We start from the raw sequence: 14,542 nt of genomic DNA on the forward strand, positions 1-14,542 counted from the left end.
TTTGGTGTCCATCTGAATTACTAGGAATCTTGTTAAAGGGAAGATTCTGACTCAGTAGGTCTGTGATGGGGCATGAGACTGCATTTCTGACAACTCCCAGGTGATGCCTGTGTTGCTGAATTGAGAACCACACCTTGAGCAGTGAGGCTGTAATACACAGGCCCTGCATGACCTGCCTTCGCCCTAGGCCTGCCTCATCTCTCCTGTTTCCCTCCTGGCATTCAGTCTTTATTGTAAGTCAGGAGCTTGCCAACATTACCTTCTTCTGATTTCCACCATTCCCCTTCCTTATAAAGAATTATTTTCTTTATAAAATAATTATTCTTTTTTTTTTTTTTTTGAGACGGAGTTTTGCTTTTGTTGCCCAGGCTGGAGTGCAATGGCGCCATCTCGGCTCACCACAACCTCCGCCTCCCAGGTTCAAGCTATTCTGCCTCAGCCTCCCCAGTAGCTGGGATTATAGGCACAGGGCACCACGCCCCGCTAATTTTTGTATTTTTAGTAGAGATGGGGTTTCTCCATGTTGGCCAGGCTGGTGTTGAACCCCTGAGCTCAGGTGATCTGCCCATCTCGGCCTCCCAAAGTGCTGGGATTACAGGCGGGAGCCACTGCACCCAGCCAGCTTATTCTGTAGCCTGGTGATTAAGAATTATGATCTTTTTCTAAACCTACTGTCTTGGCTTGATCTTTCACAACACTAGTGTTTCTCAGACTTGACTATGGGTAGTGATCATCTGGAATACTTTTTTTTTTTTTTCTTTTCCTGTAGAGACAGAGTCTTGCTCTGTCACCCAGGCTGGAGTGCACCAGTGTGATCTCGGCTCACTGCAACCTTTTTACCAGGATGGTCTCAGTCTCCTGACCTCATGATCCACCCACCTCAGCCTCCCAAAGTGCTGGGATTACAGGCGTGAGGCACCACACCTGGCTCTTTTTGCTATTTTTAAAGGCAACTGGAAAAACTGCCTCACTTATATTAAAACATAATTGAGAGTCTTCTATGGCAAAAGATGTTCCATTACCTTTGCTAATATTAAATGGGTGTGAAACAGTATAGGAAATAACTCGCAAAATTACTTGGGAACTCTTTTCCTTTAAAATAAACTATCACAGGCCGGGCGTAGTGGCTCAAGCCTGTAATCCCAGCACTTTGGGAGGCTGAGACGGGCAGATCACGAGGTCAGGAGATCGAGACCGTCCTGGCTAACACGGTGAAACCCCGTCTCTACTAAAAAAAATACAAAAAACTAGCTGGGCGAGGTGGCGGACGCCTGTAGTCCCAGCTACTCGGGAGGCTGAGGCAGGAGAATGGCATGAACCCGGGAGGCGGAGCTTGCAGTGAGCTGAGATCCGGCCACTGCACTCCAGCCTGGGTGACAGAGCGAGACTCCGTCTCAAAAAAAATAAATATATAAAATAAAATAAAATAAAATAAACTATTTTAAAAAGTATAAAAATAATAAATGCCCAGGGTAGAATCTTGGAACATTTTGAAATACAAAAGAAAAATTGTATGTAATCTCACTGTCCTCAGATACTCTTAATATTTTGATGTATGTCCTTCTTGTCTTTTTCTCTCTCTCTATATATATATTTTTTAGCAAAATGGTTCACTTTATGAATACTATTTTGTGGCAAGATTGTTTTCTCTAAGAAGTATATTGTGAAGGTTTTCCCATGCCAATACGTGTTATTCTACAGTGTGTTTTTTTCATGACTTCAGAGTATTATATTGCATTAATTAGTCATATGTTACTCAACCAGACGCCTGTGATAAGGACTTCTAATTTTTTGACAGTTTACATTTAAACTGAAGATAACCAAAGCCTTTGTGTGTTTGTTTGCAAAGAAATAAATTGTAGTCATTAATTAATTTGACTGTAATTGCAAAACATCCCATTTTTCTACTATAACAATATTGGTACAAAAACTTGGTGAATTATGGTATCAATGTTAAGATTAATCTAGTTAGATCTTAGAAGGCCAAAAAACAAACAAATATCAAAGAACTCAGGAATAAATCCTTAAAAATAGTTATGTATTTGGAATCTCAGAGTATGCCAGGCACAACAGCTTACTAGAAGGCAATTCTCCAAACTACAGAGGTAGATAGGTTAAGATTATTAATCAGTGGGCCAGTTAGTTCCAACCTGAGAGGGTAAAGGATCCCTTCCTATTCCAGTATTTTGGAAGCCATATGAGCATGAGTTGTATTATAACCTACATATTCTCATGTTAGCTGAGGAGACTATCCCTGAGTAATTAAAGGCACTCAAGATTTGTCAAGCTCTTGCATGCATATTTAATGGGAGGATAGCCTGGTTGCCCAGAAGAAGCTGTTGGCTTTAGAAATGGAAAGGTTGACTTAGGCTAAAGGAAGGAGAAATATAACAGAGGCAGTTATTCAAGAAAAAAACACATGTACTGAATCAGGAGAAGTAATGTGGGAAATAATCTCTGAGATAGACTGTGATCTTGAAAGATCTGAAAAGAGTTATTTAGTTAATGTATTTCAAATAAGCTCCCCTGGTTTGCAGATTCCGTAATTAAATATTTCTCATAATGAGTTTACAACTGAAATGTGTCTGGGAAACTGGCCAGGGGTTTTAAGGAGCCTGGTTCTTCAGAAAGCATTCACTTCCCTTGGGTCAGAGGTGGCATCTCCTAGGGTTGAAGAGTTTTCTGAGTCTGTGTAAGGAGCAGTGCCTTAGTCTCAGGAAAATGAGCATAGTCTGTGGACAATGCAGAAGTTGCCCCCTCAGTCACTGCCTATGGGAGTCATTGAGGTCCAATTTGTTTTTTGGAGCTGGGGCCTCTGCTAGGGTGTGTTTAAGAAGGACCTGCACAAAACCTGTATAGTACAGCTTAACTGGTTAGATTGAGGATTAAGTGAGGGGTACAATTAAATGAAAGTCAGTGACTGTTTCACAAATCTGTAAGACTCATTTGTAATCTGTGCCATTCTATATATTAGACTTAGGTCAGTAGTCCCCAACCTTTTTGGCCCCAGGGACTGGTTTCATGGAAGACAGTTTTTCCACAGACCTGGGGAGCGGGTGTGGTGATGGTGATGGTTGGTTTTGGGATGAAACTGTTTCACCTTAGATCATCAGGCATTAGTTAGATTCTCATGAGAAGCATGCAACCTCGATCCTTCGCATGTGCAGTTCATAATAGGGTTCATGCTCCTACGAGAATCTAATGCCACTGCTGATCTGACAGGAGGCGGAGCTCAGGCGGTATTGCTCACTAGCTCACCACTCACCTCCTGCTGTGAGGCCCGGTTCCTAACAGGCCAGGGACTGATACTGGTCCGCAGCCCGGGGATGGGAGACCCTTGACCTAGATTCTTAAAATAATATTGTCCTTAAGGTTAAACATTTCCAAAAATTCTTATTTATCTGTTGGCTATGTTTAAGAGGATTTTTATAAGGTAACCATGATAGACTCTGGAGAAATTTAATAGATCTGAATGAGTAGAGGCTAAATTAATTATTTTAAAATATATATATATGGTGAAATAGATGGAGTAGTTTATTAAACATGATTCCAGCTTGAAAATGGCTTCAGTGGGGCAGCAGTTAAAGTTTTCTAAGTTTGAAATTGCATAGATTTGAGTTTGGTCAGAATGTGTGGGCTACATGTAGAAAGAGTCTCAGCCAGAGTACTGGAACTGGTGTGGTGAATGGTTTTCATTTTAGTCAGCTTAATTCCTTAAGTAGCCAGTTGTCCTTTGGTTTTCATTCTTCACTGCCATAGCAGTGACATCAGATGCAGCTGGAGCTGAAAGTAGAAGGGTTATGTTAATTAATTCTAGTGAAACAAAAACTGCCTCAAATAATTAATGGAATAATAGTCTCATTAAAAGACCTTAGAGCTTTTTTGTGCTCTTTTTTTTTTCTCCAAGAGATTAGAGAAGGAGAATGGCACAGATTGTTCACTTGAGACCTTTTTAAGCTATTGATCCATCTTAAGTCCCCATCTGATGCCTCTGATTTCAACGTGAATCATTCAGGCCGTGTAGTGATTTTCTCTTACTTCTTCTTGAGGCTGCTCTCTCTTTGCCTTTGGTGACAGTTTTCAGGAGAGCAGTACCTGCACTTTGGCTTGTTAGAATCTAAAAATGGCACCTATTCTATTTTTTTATTTACAGCTGTCGTATTTTAGTTTAAATACAGTTGACCTAGCAAGCAAACATTTGTGTGTTATAAGTATGGGACAAATACCAGGTGAGTTGTCTGCCAGGTTATTGGAGGGAGAGAAGAGGCTTGTATGTTTCCATCACTGTTTTCTTCGCTAATTCATGCTGTCTGTCAGCTGATCATGCTGTCATGGAGTTTTTTTGTTTTTGTCTTTCTTCTAAATTGTTAAAGAAAGATGCATTATTAAACAGAGATTAGCCAGAGTTGGGAAAAACAGCTGGAGAGACAAGCAGGAAGATCCTTTCTTATATGTGATCATCTTGGTTTTCCAACCCAATATGAGGACACTGCCTTTGAGTAAACTAAAAAAACAGTTTAATCTGGCCAGGTGCTAGGTCTCATGCTGGTAATCCCAACACTTTGGGAGGCTGAGGCAGTTGGATTGCTTGAGCCCAGGAATTAAATTCAAGCCAGAGCAATATGGTGAGACTCCGTCTCTACAAAAAATTAAAAACTTAGCTGGGTGTGGTGGCACATGCCTGTAGTCCCAGCTACTCAGGAGGCTGAGGTGGGAGGATCACTTGAGCCGGAGAGTTGAGGCTGCAGTGAGCCAAGATCAAACCACTGCATTCCAGCCTGGGTGATAGAGCAAGACTCTGTCTCAAAAAAAAAAAATTACAAAAAAGTTTAATCCACTTCTAATTTTAATAATACATGAGGCAAGAATAGGAGAAAATAACGTATAACATATGGCTTATGGTTTTTTGGGTAGATAAGAAGATACAGATTTCATTGTATTGTTGAAAGTATGCAAGGATCTTATGTGTGTTTGGGAGCTAAATTTCTGGGAACATAATAATAAAGATATAAAGAAAAAGACAGTAAAAGAAAAAAGGAAGCATAAAAACCTAAAATAAGGCCGGGTGCGGTGGCTCAAGCCTGTAATCCCAGCACTTTGGGAGGCCGAGACGGGCGGATCACGAGGTCAGGAGATCGAGACCATCCTGGCTAACACGGTGAAACCCCGTCTCTACTAAAAATACAAAAAACTAGCCGGTCGAGGTGGCGGGCGCCTGTAGTCCCAGCTACTCAGGAGGCTGAGGCAGGAGAATGGCGTCAACCCGGGAGGCGGAGCTTGCAGTGAGCTGAGATCCGGCCACTGCACTCCAGCCTGGGCGACAGAGCGAGACTCTGCCTCAAAAAAAAAAAAAAAAAAACCTAAAATAAAAAGCTAAGTACGGTAGTTGAGACTAGAGATATAGTCTCAAATATAATTTGAGGTATAATTAACCACATGTGTGTTACCAGCTATGTGTGGAGCAAACAGGGTTAATGTTTTGGCGGGGTGTGGGAGCGAGGTGGGGAATAATAGCCCAATAATTCAGGGAACCAATGATATGCCTACAAGTAATCTTGGCCAGTGTGCTGTGGAGGTGGCAAACTCACAGTAGTTGAAACAGAGGAGGGATTTAGAACACATAGGACTAATATAGATGTATATTTATGTTTCTACTTTTGTTGTTTGTACCTTGTGTGTTGTGATGCCTTTTTTGGTGGTTTATTTTGTCGGGTTCTTTTTTTTTTTCTTATAAAACCCTAACAAGTTTGTTGTAATGTTATCAAAGCTTTCATAAAACTAGCTACAAAATCCATTTGGATTATCTGATTATAAGTTTTCGAAAGATATGATTGAAACAGCTTTGCCATTTTAGGACTTGTGTGAACTAGAAATACTATGGAAAGAAAGTAGAGAAAGACAATTTACAATTTATAAACAAGAGTTAAACTTTACAAATTTGAATGATTAAATAACAAATACATAAAATGAATAAGAAACACCAAGGAGAACAAATAAAATAACAAACAGTAATGTAATATGGTTAAGGGCATGATCTCTAGAGTTAGGTTGAGCTTCTCCTTGTGTGACTATAAGCAAATTAGTGAATGTACTTACCTGATAGGACAGTTGAGAGATTAGATACATGCATATACATGTAAAGCTCAGTACTTGGCATATCATAATAGAGTCTCTTAATGTTAACTCTTAGGTAGTATTATTGGCTTGTCTATTTTAAATACTTTGTAAAAATCTATTTTCTTATTTTAAAAAAAATGGTAGCCCCAGATAGATCTCTAGTTATCACACTTTTTTTTTTTTTTTGAGACAGGGTCTCATTCTGTTGCCCAGGCTAGAGTGTAGTGGTGGAATCATGGCTCACTGCAGCCTCGACCTCTCGGGCTCAAGTGATCCTCCCACTTTGACTGGCACTACAGGTGCATGCCACCATGCCTTGCTGATTTTTGTATTTTTTTGTAGAGTTGGGGTTTTGCCATGTTGCTCAGGCTTGTGTGCTCCTAGGCTCAAGTGATCCTCCTGCCTTGGCTCCCAAAGTGCTGGGATTACAGGTGTGAGTCCCTGCACCAGACCCTTATTACACTCTTGAAGCTTCTGGAATGTTTTAGGACATCAGCTATGTACACTATTACAATTTTCCCTTCATTCTAGATAGGATTTGGCTATGGATACTGTTTCAGTTGTAATCTGTCTACAACTGAGCACTGTCAGCACCATCTGACAAAGTTGTAGGAGAACTGTATTCTAAACCAGAGCTTTTAAAGGTCCTGCACCCAGTTGTAATTAACTAGCATAATTAGCATTTTATGTGTAATATAGACATGTGTCATAAACTGTTGCTTGAATCCTAAAGCCAGTTCCAAACCCATTTCTCTTTCTGTTACAGAGGTTCAAAGACAAATATGCCTTTTTCTAACTTCCCTTGCAGTTAGGGCCAGCTGTGTGATTTAGTTCGGGCTCATGTGATAGAACCAGAAATCTTCTGGAAGACCTCTATGGGGAGGGAGGGGGGAGGGAGGAGGGCGGGAGGGGGGAAGTAGCTTCTCTCATAAAAGGAATAGAAACATTTGTTTGTATGTATACTCTCTTTCTTCCATCCTTATGTATGGAATGTGATGTATGGAGTTGTGGCAGCCAAATTGTAATTATAAGGCAACAAGCCTAAGAATGAAAAGTTAACAAGCTAAGAAGGTAGAGCAGAAAGAAAAGACAGAATCTGAGTTCTTTTTGAGACAGTTTCATTCTATAGCCCAGGCTGGAGTGCAGTGGCACAGTCTCAGCTCACTGCCACCTCCCCCTCTCAGGTTCAAGCGATTCTCACGCCTCAGCCACCTGTGTATCTGGGATTACAGGTGCAGGCAACCACGCCGGCTAATTTTGTATTTTCAGTAGAGTCAGGGTTTCACCATGTTGGCCAGGCTGCTGTTGAATTCCTGACCTCAAGAGATCCACCCTCCTCGGCCTCCCAAATTGCTGGAAATAAAGCATGAGCCACTGCATCTGGCCAAGGCACTGAATTTTTTTTTTTTTTTCTGAGAAAACGTCTCACTCTGTTGCCCAGGCTGGAGTACAATGGCGCGATCTTGGCTAACTGCAACCTCCGCCTCCTAGATTCAAGTGATTCCCACACCTCAGCCACCTGAATAGCTGAGATTATAGGCGTGTGCCACCATGCCCAGCTAATTTTCTTTTTTTTTTTTTTTTTTTTTTTTTTTGAGATGGAGTCTCGGTCTGTCGCCCAGGCTGGAGTGCAGTGGCCAGATCTCAGCTCACTGCAAGCTCCGCCTCCCGGGTTCACGCCATTCTCCTGCCTCAGCCTCCCGTGTAGCTGGGACTACAGGCACCCGCCACCTCGCCCGGCTAGTTTTTTGTATTTTTTAGTAGAGATGGGGTTTCACTGTGTTAGCCAGGATGGTCTCGATCTCCTGACCTCGTGATCTGCCCGTCTCGGCCTCCCAAAGTGCTGGGATTACAGGCTTGAGCCACCGCGCCCGGCCGAGCCACCGCGCCCAGCCCTAATTTTCATATTATTATTATTTTTTTGAGACAGAGTCTTGCTCTGTTGCCCAGGCTGGAGTGCAGTGGCACAATCTCGGCTCACTGCAAGCTCTGCCTCCCAGGTTCAAGCCATTCTCCTGCCTCAGCCTCCCGAGTAGCTAGGACTACAGACGCCTGCCACCACACCTGGCTAATTTTTTGTATTTTTACTAGAGATGGGGTTTCACTGATTTAGCCAGGATGGTCTCGATCTCCTGACCTTGTGATCTGCCTGCCTCGGCCTCCCAAAGTGCTGGGATTACAGGTGTGACCCACCGTGTCCAGCCTAATTTTCATATTTTTTAGTAGAGAGAGGGTTTTGCCATGTTGGCCAGGCTGGTCTCAAACTCCTGACCTCAAGAGATCTGCCTGCCTCGGCCTCCCAAAGTGATGGGATTACAGGTGTGAGTCACTGCACCCAGCCAAGAGTCTGAGATTTTTTTTTTTTTTTTAATCTTTCAAGCTTTTATTTAAATGTCATGATCCAGGATGGATTTTAGATCTTGCTGAAAGCAGCCACATCCATGGACTGCACATAGTCCTCAAATGCAGTGATCTGCTCCTCTAGCATATCTGTTCCAACTTTATCATCTTCAACTACACACTGTATTTGAAGTTTCTTAATTCCGTATCCCACTAGAACTAGTTTAGATGAGCCCCAGACTAAGCTGTCTGCTTGAATGCTTCTGACGCTCTCTAATTTCGCCATATCTGCCTCATCATCCCAAGGTTTCACATCTCGTAAGATGGTAGACTTGGAAACAAGTGCAGGTTTTTTTGGCTTTCTTTGATTCATATTGTGCAAGACGTTCTTCCCTTAGCTTCTTTGCTTCTTCACTTTCCTCCTCCTCATCAGATCCAGAGAGCTCAATGTCATCATCGTCTTTGCTATCTGTGTAGCTCCACTTCCTGTAGTGTCTTCCACATCTGCAGGACCGTACTTGCCCAAAGCTTTCTTCACTCCTGGCAGGCTGGCCTTTTCCTTTTCGTAAGACCTGATGTGATTATACCAATGTAGGGCATGACACAAGTCGGCAGGCAGTGGGCCAGGCACTGCTTCAAATACTGCCACATCTGTTTGTGATGGCACATACCCCTTGATGTAGCTCTTGTCTTCCAGGTAATCATTGAGCACCTGGAGGCCAGTGGGGCTTTTCAGGTCTGCAAAACCCATGGCGTTGGCTGTATCTGAGAGTTCTCCATGTACGAATTGGGGACCCTGAATTAAGTGGCCCACAGATAGTCCTTGGACCTTTTGCTGCATTTGGAAATAAATTAATAAAATAGGCCTGTCTTAAATTCATACCTCTACAGCTCCCGAAGATGACGGGAACCGCCGAGTCTGAGTTCTTAACAACATTATTGAGCTGCCAGAATAGCCCTGAGGTAACCTTTGGACTTCTTGTTAAGGATACAAACTCCTAAGAGTCTAAGCTACCTGTCAGACTTTTCTTTTTTCTTTTTTTTTTGAGATGGAGTCTCGCTGTATCGCCCAGGCTGGAGTGCAGTGGTGCGATCTTGGCTCCCTGCAACCTCTGCCTCCTGGGTCCAAGCAATTCTCTGCTTCAGCCTCCTGAGTAGCTGGGACTACAGGCGCCTGCCACCATGCCCGGCTAATTTTTGTGTTTTTAGTAGAGGCAGGGTTTCACTAGGTTGGCCAGGATGGTCTCAATCTTCTGACCTCATGATCCACCCGCCTCAGCCTCCCAAAGTACTGGGATTACCAGTGTGAGCCACTGTGCCCAGCATTCTGTCAGACTTTTCTGTTCTTGTAGCTGAAAGCATTCCTGATTTAAGATGTGGCAGCTTCAGTGTGAATAAAGTTGGTATAAAATTGGAGAGTTTGTCTATATGGTGTTATTTAGGCACAGAAATACAGGTAATATGGGAATATGACAGCATTCAGGGGGTGAAAGATCAATTCTAGTCATGCTTTGGACATTGCAAAACATAAGTATTAATGCCAAAGAATCCAGTCCTAGTCATAATTTCTAGGTTTTCTGGCTACCTCCTGAGTCCTTTCCCACTGCACTTACGGCATTTTAAAGTGTTATCTTCCCCAGGCTTAGAAACCTGAACATAACAGAGGCAAGGATTGAAGTTTCAATAATATGGGAGAAGCTGGGTATGAGTAAGAGTGAGTGGGTAGAAGACATCAATTAAAGGATGAGTGTGTAGAAACCATACCAGTCTTCTAACCATTGTTGTTTCTAGGATATCCCAAGCTTATGGTAGCTGCATATTCTTGAATTTCAGTGGGGGAAAGAAGAGAACAAGATATTAAAAAAGACAAAAAAAAAAAAAAAAGGCAACAGCCTTTGAAGGCCTAGAAAATGTTCATGCAAGCATTAAAAGCTCCTTCAACTTAGGAGTTCACTTCCACCTGGTTTCTGAACACTTATGTGAAGTTGATGGTAAAGCCATGCCGATCATATGCCATTCCCGTTAAGTTTTAGATTAATGATAAAATGTTTGGTAAATTTGTTCATTTGGTATGGAAAGTTAAAGTAGAGGTAGATAATACCTTTTAGAAGTGAGAAAATACCCAGGACCCTTGTGGAAAAAAAGTAGTTAGGAAATTAAGAAAATTTGACCATATCAGGAGATATGTAAGTTTCCACTTACTTAATTTTTTTGATTCAGTTTTTATTTCATTCAGTTTCGTTGTTTCTAAAATTTATTTTTGTAAATTTTTTATTATTTTTTCTAGACATGGTCTTGCTCTGTCACCCAGGCTGATGTGCAGTGGCACAATCTTAGCTTGCTGCATCAACCTCCCAGGTTCAAGTGATCCTCCCACTTCAGCCTCCTGAGTAGCTGGAACTACAGACATGAGCCACCATGCCTGGCAAATTTCTTTGTTTTTTTTTTTAGAAATGGGATCTCACTGCATTGCCCAGGCTCAACCGTTGTCCTGAACTCCTTGACTCAAGAGATCCTCCCACCTTGGCCTTCCAAAGTGCTGGCATTTACAGGTGTGAGCCACCATGCCCAGCCTAAATTTATTTTTTATTGATACATAATAGATGTACATATTTTGAGGGTAATGTTATAATTTAATACATTGATATAATTTATAAAGGTCTAATCAGTGTAATTGGGATAGCCATCACCTTCCCTATTTGTTTTTTCTTTATGCTAGAAACATTCAAATTAGTCTTAGCTATTTTGAAATATACAATAGATTATTGTAATCTGTAGTCATCCCACTGATCTGTTGAACACTAGATCTTATTTCTTCTATCAAACTGTATATTAATATTTGTACCCATTAATCAACCTCTCTTTATCTCCCCCACCCTGCTACCTTTCGTGGCCTCTGGTATCCACCAGTCTACTCTCTTGTCTTCATGAGACCTGCTTTTTTAGCTCTCACATACGAATGAGAACATGTGATATTTGTGCCTGGCTTATTTCACTTAACATAATGATCTCCAGTTCTATCCATGTTGCTCCAAATGACAGGATTTCAACTTGTACTTAAATTTGTATCGTTTGCTGAGACTTACAGGGCAATCTCTCTTTCCTTAATCATAAAGGAAGACACTAATTCTTTGTGTAACTGAAGAAATCAACCAAAATGTTATTTACTAATGGCACAATGAGAGAATTGTACTTTAAATGGAGGCTGACACTTGCAAACCCCTGTATATGTTCATCTGCCTTTTACATTTGTCAACTAGATTGGTAGCCTCTCTGTTCTCTTACTAAAAGTTTTGGAAATGGCTGGCCTTACTGAACAGACGCTTCTGTAGATGTGGCATGGTCAGAGGTTACATTATTTCTGGTTTGGAGAGAGAAAGAGAGTTTGTAAATGCACTATAGGTAAATATGGCAAGTCTGCAGTTATAGCACTATTCAATATTTAGATCTTATGTACAAGTGATACAGAATAATTACGAGCTTTATTTTATATTTTGTCTCTCTGTTGTTCAATGTTAGACCCTGAAGTGCTTTTGATCTTATTAGAATCCGTTTTGTCTTAGGTTTTGTGAATTTAAAAAAAATTTATGTATATATGTATGTATGTGTGTATATATGTATTGGGATGGAGTCTCACTCTGTTGCCCAGGCTGGAGTGCAGTGGCATGATCTTGGCTCACTGCAACCTCTGTCTACCGGGTTCAATCAATTCTCCTGCTTTAGCCTCCTGAGTAGTTGGGATTACAGGTGTGCACTACCATGGCTGGATAATTTTCATATTTTTGGTAGAGACGAGGTTTCACTGGCCTGGCTGGTCTGGAACTCCTTGACCTCAGGTGATCTGCCCGCCTTGGCCTCCCAAACAAAAATTTAGTATTAGTTTATATATATAAATACTATGTTGACCACTATTTTAAAAAGGTAATTAACAGAATCTCATATTAATATGGATAAATGTCCAGGATATATTGTTAAGCAGAGAAAAGTAAAATACAGTGTGTGTGTGTGTGTGTGTGTGTGTGTGTATAGTATATGTATGTGTGTGTGTGTCTGTGTGTATGCCTATGTTATGGAAGTTTATACTAGACTGTTTAGACTGTTTAAAAGAGTTTTTTCTGTGGGTGAGATTTTGGGAGATTTTCATTTTCTATTAATACTTTATTCAATTATGTAATATCTGAATTTTTATAATCAACATACATTCTTTTATAATCAAAACAAATATTTTCTTTTTTCAAGTCGTGTGAACAAATATATTTCTTTTTCAATTTTATCTTATTTTTATTTTTATTATTTAGAGCCAAGGATTTGTTCTGGCATCCAGGCTGGAGTATAGTGGCACAATCACACCTCACTGCAGCCTTGAACTCCTGGGCTGAAGCAATTCTCCCACCTCGGTCTCCCAAGCAGCTGGGACTACAGACACACCACCACGCCCAGCTAATTTTTGTATTTTTTTGTAGAAACGGGGTCTCACTATGTTGTCTAGGCTGGTCTTGAGCCCTGGGGCTCAAGCAATCCTCCCTCCTTGGCCTCCCAAAGTGCTGGGATAACAGGTACGAGCCACCACACCTGGCCAAAGGTATTTCAAAGAGACATTTTTGAGTTAAAAGTTTTCTGGCCGGGCGCGGTGGCTCACGCCTGTAATCCCAGCACTTTGGGAGGCCGAGGCAGGCAGATTATGTGAGGTCAGGAGTTGGAGACCAACCTAGCTAACGTGGTGAAACCCGGTTTCTACTAAAAATACAAAAAATTAGCTGGACATGGTGGCGCATGCCTGTGATCCCAGCTACTCAGGAGGCTGAGGCAGGAGAATCACTTGAACCCAGGAGGCGGAGGTTGCAGTGAGCTGAGATCACGCTATTGCACTCCAGCTTGGGCAAAAAGAGTGAAACTCCATCTCAAAAAACAAACAAAAAAAAATGAGCAAAGGATTTGAATAGACATTTTTCCAAGAATATATTCAAATGGCTAATAAGCACATGAAAAGATGCTGAACATCATTAATCATTAGGGAAATGCAAATCTAGCCCACAATGAAATATCATTTCATGCCTATTATCACACAAAACAAAACAAAACAAAAACAAAAATAACAAGTGTTGGAGAGGATGTGGAGAAATTGGAACTCTTGTGCATTGGTGGTGGTAATATAAAATGCAGCCACTATGGAAAACAGTATGTCAGCTCCTCAAAGTTTTATTTATTTTATTTTTTATTTTTAAGAGACAGAGTATCCCTCTGTCACCTACGCTGAAGTGCAGAGGGGTGACTGTAGCTCACTGTAACCCTCAAAATCCTGTGGTCACCCAAGCGATCTCCCTGCCTTGTTCTCCCAGAGCACTGGGGTTACAGGTGTGACCTACTGTGCCTGGCCCCCTAAAAAAATTAAACATAATAATTAACATATGATCCAGCAATCCCACTTCTGGGTATATACCCAAAAGAATTCAAAGCAAGGTCTCAAAGAGATACTTGCACATCTGTGTTCACAGTAGCATTATTCACAATGGCCAAAGGATGGAATCAACCCAGTGTCCATTGGTGGATGAATGGATAAACAAAATGTGGTATATTTATACAATGGAACATTATTCAGCCTCAAAAAGGAAGGAAATTCTGAAAGATGCCTCAACATGGATAACCTTGAGGACATTATGCCATGTGAAATAAGCCAGTAACAAAAGATACATACTGTATGATTCTACTTACATGAAGTACCTAAAGTAGTACAATCTGTAGAGGCAGAAAGTAGCGTAGTTGTTCCTGGTGGCTGAGGGAAGGGGAAAATGGGGCGTTCATTTAATGGATATGGAGTTTCGGTTTTGGAAAATGAAAAAGTTCTGTGGACAGATGGTGGTGATGGTTATACAACAAAGTAAATGTATTTAATAGTACCACCACTGAAATGTATACTTAAAAATGATTAAGATTGTAAATATGTGTATTTTACCACAATTAAAAATAATAATAAAAAAAGAAAATCCATTAATGCTTCAGAATCTTCTCCAAACTTTTCTTGGCCATGCTCTTTGCAAGTTGTTATTTTAAAAGCATAAATATCTTTAATGTCTTATGGTAAACC

At 41.1% G+C, this 14,542-nt stretch overlaps 1 protein-coding gene and 1 pseudogene across 9 annotated transcripts in view; one reads left to right on the forward strand and one right to left on the reverse strand.

Moving 5' to 3' along the window:
* Positions 1 to 14,542, forward strand: part of MYO5A (myosin VA) — a 223,219-nt gene that overhangs the window by 14,257 nt on the left and 194,420 nt on the right. The window lies entirely within an intron of this gene.
* Positions 8,471 to 9,208, reverse strand: LOC117070640 (annotated as a pseudogene).

This window comes from Trachypithecus francoisi, unplaced genomic scaffold (genome assembly GCF_009764315.1).
Source record: "Trachypithecus francoisi isolate TF-2019V2 unplaced genomic scaffold, Tfra_2.0 Lachesis_group3, whole genome shotgun sequence".
Lineage (NCBI taxonomy): Eukaryota > Metazoa > Chordata > Mammalia > Primates > Cercopithecidae > Trachypithecus > Trachypithecus francoisi.